Raw genomic sequence first — 8,857 nt, forward strand, 5'->3', positions numbered from 1 at the left:
TAACCTATAGACCAGGGGTGTCAAACTGCTAGCCTGCAGGCCGGTTGTCTAATACAGAGGCTGCGCCCCCCCCCCCCAGCTTGCAGTGATGCAAAAAAAGGTGTGATACGTCACGACGCGTCATGTGACGCGGCAAATTTGACACCTTGGCTTTAGACCAAACTGGCTCTCAATTAACCACACATATGCATTATATTGATATGTGATCAAGGCTGGGGCTCAGTCCCTCTGTTCTTCTAGGCTACCTGTGAAGAGGTCAGATATATTTATATATTTTAACTAACCTGAATGTAATACATTATCTCCAAGCTGATACATGCTGCAAGAAGTGTTAAGTATTCTAGCAGGGGCACACAACATTTTTAGCTTAAGGGCATCAGCTTGGGAGGCATGCCAGGGATTGCACTCCTCCTCGATACAAGTACAGCCAAGACAGAACTAGGCAGGGCCAGGACTAAAATTAAATTTAATGAATGCAATCTAATAATTTGCCCTTCATCACATTACAGATGACAATTTAGTGGCAAAATTTGGAACGGCTCAGAGAGTCATTACCCTGCTAAATCATAACATTTCCATTTTTAAGAAAAGAGGACAAAAAGATAATTGGCTAGGGCTAAATTGATGCTCACACACATTTACTGATTTCTCCCTCCAATGCAGTCTTTTGCATCACTTCCTAAGCCATTCCACATACCCCATTAATGCAGGGGATTAGAACACCATGTGTCTCGTCAGAGTTCTATCTATTCTATTCTACGTCCAAAACAAAGCCATGAAATATTGAAAATACAATAGATTTAATTTTGTTGTTCAGAAAGATGGAGATAAAAAAATCAGTCCTTTCTTTCTGTTATACTAAACCTGCTTTTGGGTGGTAAACACAAACAATTCGTTATTTAACTTTAATCTATCACAGGTATAAACAGTGGCTTCACTGCTCTCCCCACATAAGGGAGAGCTTAATTTGGCTTTCATTTAGTATGAATTGCTAACGATGCTTTGTTGCCTCTTGAATATTTGGGGTCCCTGCATTCCAGTGTTCGCAGCCTTAAATAAATAAGCTAAATTAGTGAGACAGCAGTGGCCCAGCCTTGAAGGCTATATTTGAGCCAGGAAAGATGAACACAGGCAAGGCTTTAGAATAGTATTGTGTGTATGTCTTACCTGCCCTCTTCATTTTCCAGTTCTCCTACCACCACTGTTCCTCCTTTCAGTCCTTTAACTCTTCTTTGCTATCTCCTAAACACTTCTTCAGTTACTCAGTAACTTTCTTGAAATATGATTATAGAAAGTGCAGCTTTTTCTTTTATTGAACTGTTTAAAAAGTTATCATTATGTCATATCTGTGAATATCTGTGGCATGTTATTAATCACTGACCTTTTGGTGATCAGGACAATTCTGATAGGATTGAACCTCCCACATACATTCTCTAGCTGTTTGCATGAAAGCACTAATCATAAGTAATCTTTTTCTTCCCAGAAGCACCCAAGATTATATAATGAGACTCTTTCAGAAGATCTCTCTTGGACAAAGGGCGTCTCTTATTCCCACTGGTGTGACAAGGAATTCACACACTAAATTCCTATTGAAGTTAACCAGAGTTAGTAGCTTTCCAAGTCCCCAATGTACCAAGCAGAAAACAGAACAAAATATCCTTGGTTGGCTTCCTGAAAACATATGGATATAATTGAGTATGGTATGTAGGAGGATATGTACACAGAGGTCATGATGATTAATAGCATGTTTTAAGTACACAGCTCCCACGTTCACTGTTGGAAATGGTGTCTGCTATGAAATACTTTTTCATTTTATATGTGAGTAGCTAAGTGGCTGAAAAGAATGGTTTTTACCTGTTCTGTTTTCATTTATTAAAAAGTCAAAGAACATATAAAATATCAACAGAAAGAAAACAAATCAATGTTAATATGATGCAGGCAGTTAATCAATTAGGTATTAAAAGTATATATTTGTTATGATAATATTTACCATTTAATGTGGGTTTTTATATTTTATATGGTTGTTTTACTGGATTGTGTGTTGTTTTACTGGATTGTAGTATTGCTGCCCAGAATAGCTTTTTGTGTGATGAGCAAATATGATTAGTAAATAAATAAAATTAAAGACAAATTCCTTTCTAATTTATATATATTCTGTGCCCTTATTAAGTCTATTTAAAAATTATGGGTCATTCACGCATAGTGATGTGGCTGGAAATGCTGATGAAAATCTATTGGGACTTGTAACTCCTTCCAAAGGAGTACTGGTGCATTATGTGCCTTCTTCTATTATGTTCTACATATCATAAAATTCATTGTCGTTGATTTAAGTCAAAGGCATGTAAAAAACAAGTTTAGTGTAGAATTTAAGATATCAGGCTAAAAGCTAGGAGACCATGAGTTCTAGTCCCACAGTAGGCACAAAACATGCACACAAATTGATACAGAAGATATGTTTGGTGCCATTAGCCTCTGTTTTTGAAAGAAGTGAGAGCTAAATCTGTAATAATTATAATACTTCCAACCTTCATGTATTTAATAGAATTGATAAAAAACATTTGATAACAACACTAAAAGCTTTCATTCTTAAGTGAAACTGTCACCTTTCACCTTGATCTACATCTTCAGAAAGCGTTTATACTGAAACATCAACAAACAATAATCTTTTCAAAAACTATCTACAGCATCTACCGTGCTTTTTTTTCTCCTTGTTGCACATGTATTATCTAATTTGGAAGATTTTCCCATTTTTGTAATTAAAATCTTTTTAATGAAAAGAAAAACAGAATTTGGAAAGCAGGGTTTATGCCAAACTATCAATCACAAACAGCTTCAAAGGGAGGAGAAATAATGAACAAATCATCCTCTGGTATTTAGCCCCAGTCCGGCCAGCTCAAAATCAGTGCAATCAAAATAGCTTCTGTGGCTTAGTTTGAGAAAAGAAGTTCCAAGTTGAATACCCATCCAACTTTTGCTTGAAAACCTCCAGCGTTGGAGTATTCGCAAATCCAGAAGATAGGCTGTTGCACTGTTCAGTTGCTTTCATGATTAGGAAAATGTTCCTTTTTTGAGTGTTCATGGTTCATGTTCTATCCTTGGGACTTACAGAAAATCAATCCATATCCCTCGTCCTAACCTATCAAGTATTTGAAGACTGCTAGCATTTCTCCCTATAGCCTTATCTTGTTCAGGCTAAATATACTTAGTTTTTAAAAAACTATTCTTCATATGATGTAGCTTCCAAGCCTCTTGCCATTTTTATCATTCTCCTCTGACTCTTTTTAATTCCTCAGTATCCATCTTGTATTGTAGCAATCACAACTGGACACAATACTCTAGTAATGATGCAGTTTACCCAGTACAGCTAATCCATGACTGAACACCATTTGCTTAATGACAGTTCAGATTAACTGTGGCCTGGGAAAAAGTAAGTTACAACTCTGCAGGCATGTGATCACAATTCAGATGATTGGCAACTGGCTCACAGTTATGACTGGTTACAGCATCCTGCAACCACATAATCACAATTAGTGACTATTTTGCCTGTTTCTGGCAAAAAAAACCACAATTGGTTAAACTGCATTTGCAATTATGACTGTGTAACTCAACTTATGACAGTGGTGAAAATGGTTGTAAAATGGGTCCAGTCATGTGATGATTCAAGTTATGACAGCAAATAATTATGATGCAAATTCTGGTCCCAAATGTGGCCATAATTTGAGGGCTATTTTTATAGCAGTGTGACAACATTATATCTTTTTTTGATAAACCCACTGGATATTTGGCCAGCCATTAAAGAATTGCTAGTTCATGCTTATGTTTTCACCTTAATCATATATAAAGCACGTGACTTATGACCGTTTTTCACACTTACTACTGTTGTGGCATCCCCATGGATCTGACTCTGATCACCTTTTGCAATCTTCTAACAAGCAAAGTCAATGGGGAAGTCAGATTCACTTAACAACCATGTTACTAATATTACAAATGCAGGGATTCACTTAACAACTGTGAAAAGAAAGGGCAAAATTCATTTAACAAATGTCTCACTTAACATAAATTTTGGGCTCAATTGTTGTAGTAAGTCAAGGGCTACCTGTATTTACTAGATAATTTTCTACATAAAAGTTAAATTTTTATTCCTATTACCAGAAAAGTTAAATAAAAGATTATTTTGTTAAGTTACCATGAAATGCACGTCCTAAGGATATTTTCACAGAAATTATTTCAGTGTATAGTAAATATCTGTGTGTATGTAGAGTTTCTGACAATTAGGTTAAGGGTGGAAATTTCATTTAACAATAGTTGACTCATGTTTAAATATAACATGACTGGAATGACTTGAACTATGAAATTAAAATTCAGTGGTACAATAAAAGTGTAATGTGTGAAACCAAGGAAAAGTATGTCTTCTTTAAGGAATAAATTTACCTTGAAAGTAACATGCATTCCACTCAGGGAGAAGCAAATCTGAAAAGAAATTGGGCGGGAATTTCTAAAAAAGAGAACTATACCTATAAATAGTTCCAATGAAGAAAAAAACCCCTACAAGATATCAAAGGAAACCAGTTCATCTCAAGAAAAAGTATTGGGAATGTAAACCTAAGTAGCACATGTATTAAAATTGGAAAATTGGAAAAATACAAAAACTAACATAGATTTGAAACTACAAGGCTTGGCTCCAGGATACCTTGGGGACTGTCTTCTCCAGAAGAATCTGTCCGGCATGTACATGCTTGCAATGAAGGAATGCTGAAGGTCCAGTCCCTATGAGAAGTCAAGAGAAAATGGATCTAAGGGCAGAGTCCTTGTATTCTGGGGAATATTTTGTCTCCATTGGTTTTCTATAAAGCAGTAAAGTGGGGGTGTCAAACCCGCAACGTCATGTGACGTGTCGCAATGTATCGTGACTTTTTTGCAATGGAATGGGCGCGGTTTCGCTATGATGCATCCGGCCCGCAGGCCAGCAGTTTAACACCCCTGCAGTAAAGTCTATTTTATTTGCATGGTCATTTGGAGGTGGAATATGTTGGGTTAAACAAGGCATCCTTGTTTATCTTTAAGGGGTTTTTAGGAACTGTTCATTATGCTTTTATTCTATTGTAAACTACCAAGAGTTGTTTGAGCTGGAGCAGGACAAAAATACTTATAGTAAACAACAATTTGGTAATTGCCATTGGTCAGTGTAGATCTACTCAGACCAAGTCTTATCAGACTAACCTTATGTGTTTTAATCCACTAGAAACTTGAAAATTATATAAAGAGGATCAGGATTGTGCTGGTCTGCCTTTCTGACAAAAAAACCCTCTTTGTGCTAAACTGAACAAAATGGAGCCAAAGTCAGCAAAAGAAAGATCAACTTTGAAAATGACCCAAATGAGGGGAAAAATATACAATGGGCAGTGACTCTGAATGATGTAAACTACTACATTCTAGGCCCCTTCCTTCTTTGTTCCCACTCATTCCATCATGATTCAAAGTAGAGACTATTTTTAAAATGTTGAAAAGATACTGCATACTTTCTTTTCCTTGTCTAGGTGGAAAATTTCCTTTAATAGGAACACATAGATTTAATATATTTTGATTTAATCAACGCATTATACATTTATGTCGTGATATTTTGCCTGCTTCTAGTTTATGCAAACTTGCAAAACAAGAAACAGATTATTTTGTCATGTCTGTCTGTCTAAAGAACACCAACAGAGGCTGAAAGGAAAGACAAACTTTGATTTGGAACCAGAAAGTTTGAATAAGAAAAAGAAAGGCAAATAAGCAGGAGATATAACTACAGTATAGTTAAGGAAGAAAAGAGAGAACAGGAAGCTCAAGGATCAGTGCATGTCTTCAAAAACAAGCTAAAGTTCCTTCAGCAGCTCTTACTAGTCATTGATATTCATGGGTGGGGTTCCCACCAAACAATCCTAAACTGCAGAAGGTTTAGAACAGAGTATTACACAAGCGCATAACCCATGTGTGGGGTGACAGATGGATAGGAATTCAAGATTGTCAACTGAAGCAAATAATTTAAAAATAACATAGCCAAACATATCAAGAGTCCAGCTTCATGTTTCTTGGATATATACTTACCCAACTTTATTCTTAACTGCCATGGCCACACAGAAATTACCCCTCAACAAATAATTCCAGAATGTGACATCCTTAAGTAGTGACTACACCTCCTCTACTATCATTACTCAAATTCTGGGACAGGTGGTCTGAATTCCTTCCAAAAGGAGAAGGGTAGCCATACAGTGCCCAGCCTAGATTATTGGAGAAAAGCTATGGTAATCTATAGTAACCACACACACAAAAAATCAGGAGTCTGGTTGCACCTTTTTTGTGAACTGCAGCTTTATGCCTTTTAATGAAAATTTCTAATTGGGAAAAGTGCTGCCAGATTCTGAATGTTCAGTTTCTAGCATACAAGTAGAGAAGTAGGAAAAACAAGACCAGAGGAAAGTAGCACATTCCCTACACTCATATATAACAGACATTGTGGAGTCCACAGGTAGTAAATATAGCCTTTGAGTTGAGAAAATATTGTAATAATAAACCGACTAGCCAACGTTTACCTTGCTTATTACTGCCCCAAAATCCAGGGTGTCCTAAAACTTCGCTGCTTGATTTCTACTCGTCCATGCCAAGGCAGCGCAGAGTCACCTCCGTTGTAAACACGCAGCGACAGCGTAGCTGCGAGCTCCTAACGCATCAGCCGAGACTTACACATTCGACCTGACTCCCCCTCCCTCCACGCACCTAGGTGAAGCGGCTGCGATACGCTGACTCTTGTAAACCGCTTAGAGGGCTGTAAATGCCCTATGAAGCGGAATATAAGTCGAAGTGCTCTTGCGATTCGAACGAAACGCCAGCCCCGGTTGGATCGCTCCCCCGGTCTCTGAACATTTTCAAGACGGCAAGGCAAAAAAAGCCCCTCAAGGTAGCCACAGCGGCAGGTAGAGCAAAACCCCAACCTTAACGGGGGGGGGTCATTCGTGAAACCGCAAAAGTTGCACAAACTCTCCCGGCCGCCCAACCCAGCGGAGGCTGGGAGGAAAAAAGGCAACGCGACCTCGCGGCGCACCGCAACTCCGCCTAGGCAAGCGGGGACCTGGGCTGCCCGTCCCCGCAGGAAGGAGCAGCGGACGGACCCGGACTGACCTGCCAGCCGCCTCTCGCGGAGACTTCTCCAAAGTAAATCCCAGGCTTTGGCCGTGGAGTCCCGGAGCTGCTCGCTGAAAGTCCTCCGGAGCTGGGCTTGAGCAGCTCGCCTCCTCCAGCTCATCCTAGCAACCTCCGCCTCGCATGCCCGGCGCGCCGTCGCCCGGGTTCCACTACCGTGTCCCGGAGACGCTCAGCTCCGCGCAAGCAAGCCCCGACGCCTAACGCAAGGCAACGGCGGCTGCCCGGGGATTCGCGGCAAGCTTCCTTCACGGCTGGCTGCCTGGCGGCTGGCCCGAGCTCTGGAGTCCCGCCAGGGAGCCGGGTGGCTGCGCGGCGGGGCTGGGCTCCTCGGCACCTCTCCGCTTCTCCTCTCTCGCCTGTGCTCTCCGGTCGCCTCCTTCCAGCGCGCCTTGCAGAAACCGCCCCTGAAGGGGTCACCGCCAAAGGGGCCGGGGTCTTTCCCTTTACCAAGAGCCTCGCCCCAGTTCCCGTCCGAAATTCTCCCCTCCTGCCGGGCTGAAAGCTCCGCTCGAGCGTGGGACCCGCCTTCGCAACCAACCAAGACTTAAGTTTTCCTTCTTGGTTGGAAATGTCCCCAAACTCCCAAAGGTGCTTTTTCAAAAGGCAACTGGATTTTGTTTTTTGTTTTTTTTCCTTGAAGACGTTTAGCTTCTCATCCAAGAAGCTTCTTCAGTTATCCAAACTCAAGATTCAGGACACAAACCGCACAGAGATCAGAGAGAGGACAGGCCTGGTCCTATATTTAGTGAGGGGTCAACAGCCCTTTGTGCCATGGCCCAATTACAAATATTCTGGAAGCAACAACCAACCTAAAATAGCCAGAAACTCAGGAAATGTCATGTGAAAGCGGAAAGATCTTGTGAAATTAATTTCTGATCCATTTTCTTCTTAAAAGTTAATTTTTTAAAATTCGACCTTAGGATACCAATCAAAACGTTAGATTATGGGCCTTACCCCATTGCCATGTTAAAGTATTTCCACCGTCCTTGAGTTAATAGAAAACCGTATCAGCATATAATTACTTGTCCACATCAGTGATCCTTTTCCTACATCTGTGGCATCTCTTTTGGCTTACCGTCAAATGGTGATTCTTTTATTTGTATCCAGCCATTATTATTTGTTTAAAATAACTCAAGGCAGCAAACATATCCAACACTCCTTCCTCCTATTTTCTTCCAAACTACCACCCTGTGAGATGAGTTGGTTTGGGAAAGTGACAGACTCAAGGTCACCAAGCTGGTTTCTGTGGCTAAAACTGGACTAGAACTCATGGTTTTCCTGCTTTCTAGACTGATGCTTAAACCACTAAATACTTGGCTCTAAACCAAGTATCCTGATTTGGGGTGCAAAACGCATGTTAAAGACAATGATTGGTTAAACCCTCAGAATTTGCCTTCCTGCCTGCTTTTGAATGTTTTTAACATGCAGGAAAACATCTGCTAATCAGGATAGCGATGGAGGAATGATATGTTAAAGCTTTTATAGGGGGATGTCCCGGTTTATTAAGCATGGAAAAAGAGGGGAAGGGTCTCCTTGCCAACTTCCTAGCATCTGTTCAGCAGCCTTGTTTTGAGCCCAATTTAGTGCTCTGCACGAACCTAGATAGAGGAGGCCAGAATTCTGAAGCAATAGTAAAAATCACACAGTTCTCAAAACCTTTTCAGCCAGCTTTCTA

General features: G+C 40.3%; 1 protein-coding gene across 1 annotated transcript in view; it reads right to left on the reverse strand.

The window, feature by feature from the left end:
- STARD13 (StAR related lipid transfer domain containing 13) overlaps positions 1-7,351 on the reverse strand; it is a 121,657-nt gene extending 114,306 nt beyond the window's left edge. Inside the window, exon 1 of the mRNA XM_083361884.1 lies at positions 7,159-7,351. The gene's annotated coding sequence lies outside the window, so the exon portion shown is untranslated. The remainder of the gene's footprint in view (positions 1-7,158) is intronic.
- Positions 7,352-8,857: the final 1,506 nt, after the last annotated feature.

This window comes from Vipera ursinii (assembly GCF_947247035.1).
Source record: "Vipera ursinii genome assembly, chromosome: 4".
Classification (NCBI taxonomy): Eukaryota; Metazoa; Chordata; class Lepidosauria; order Squamata; family Viperidae; genus Vipera; species Vipera ursinii.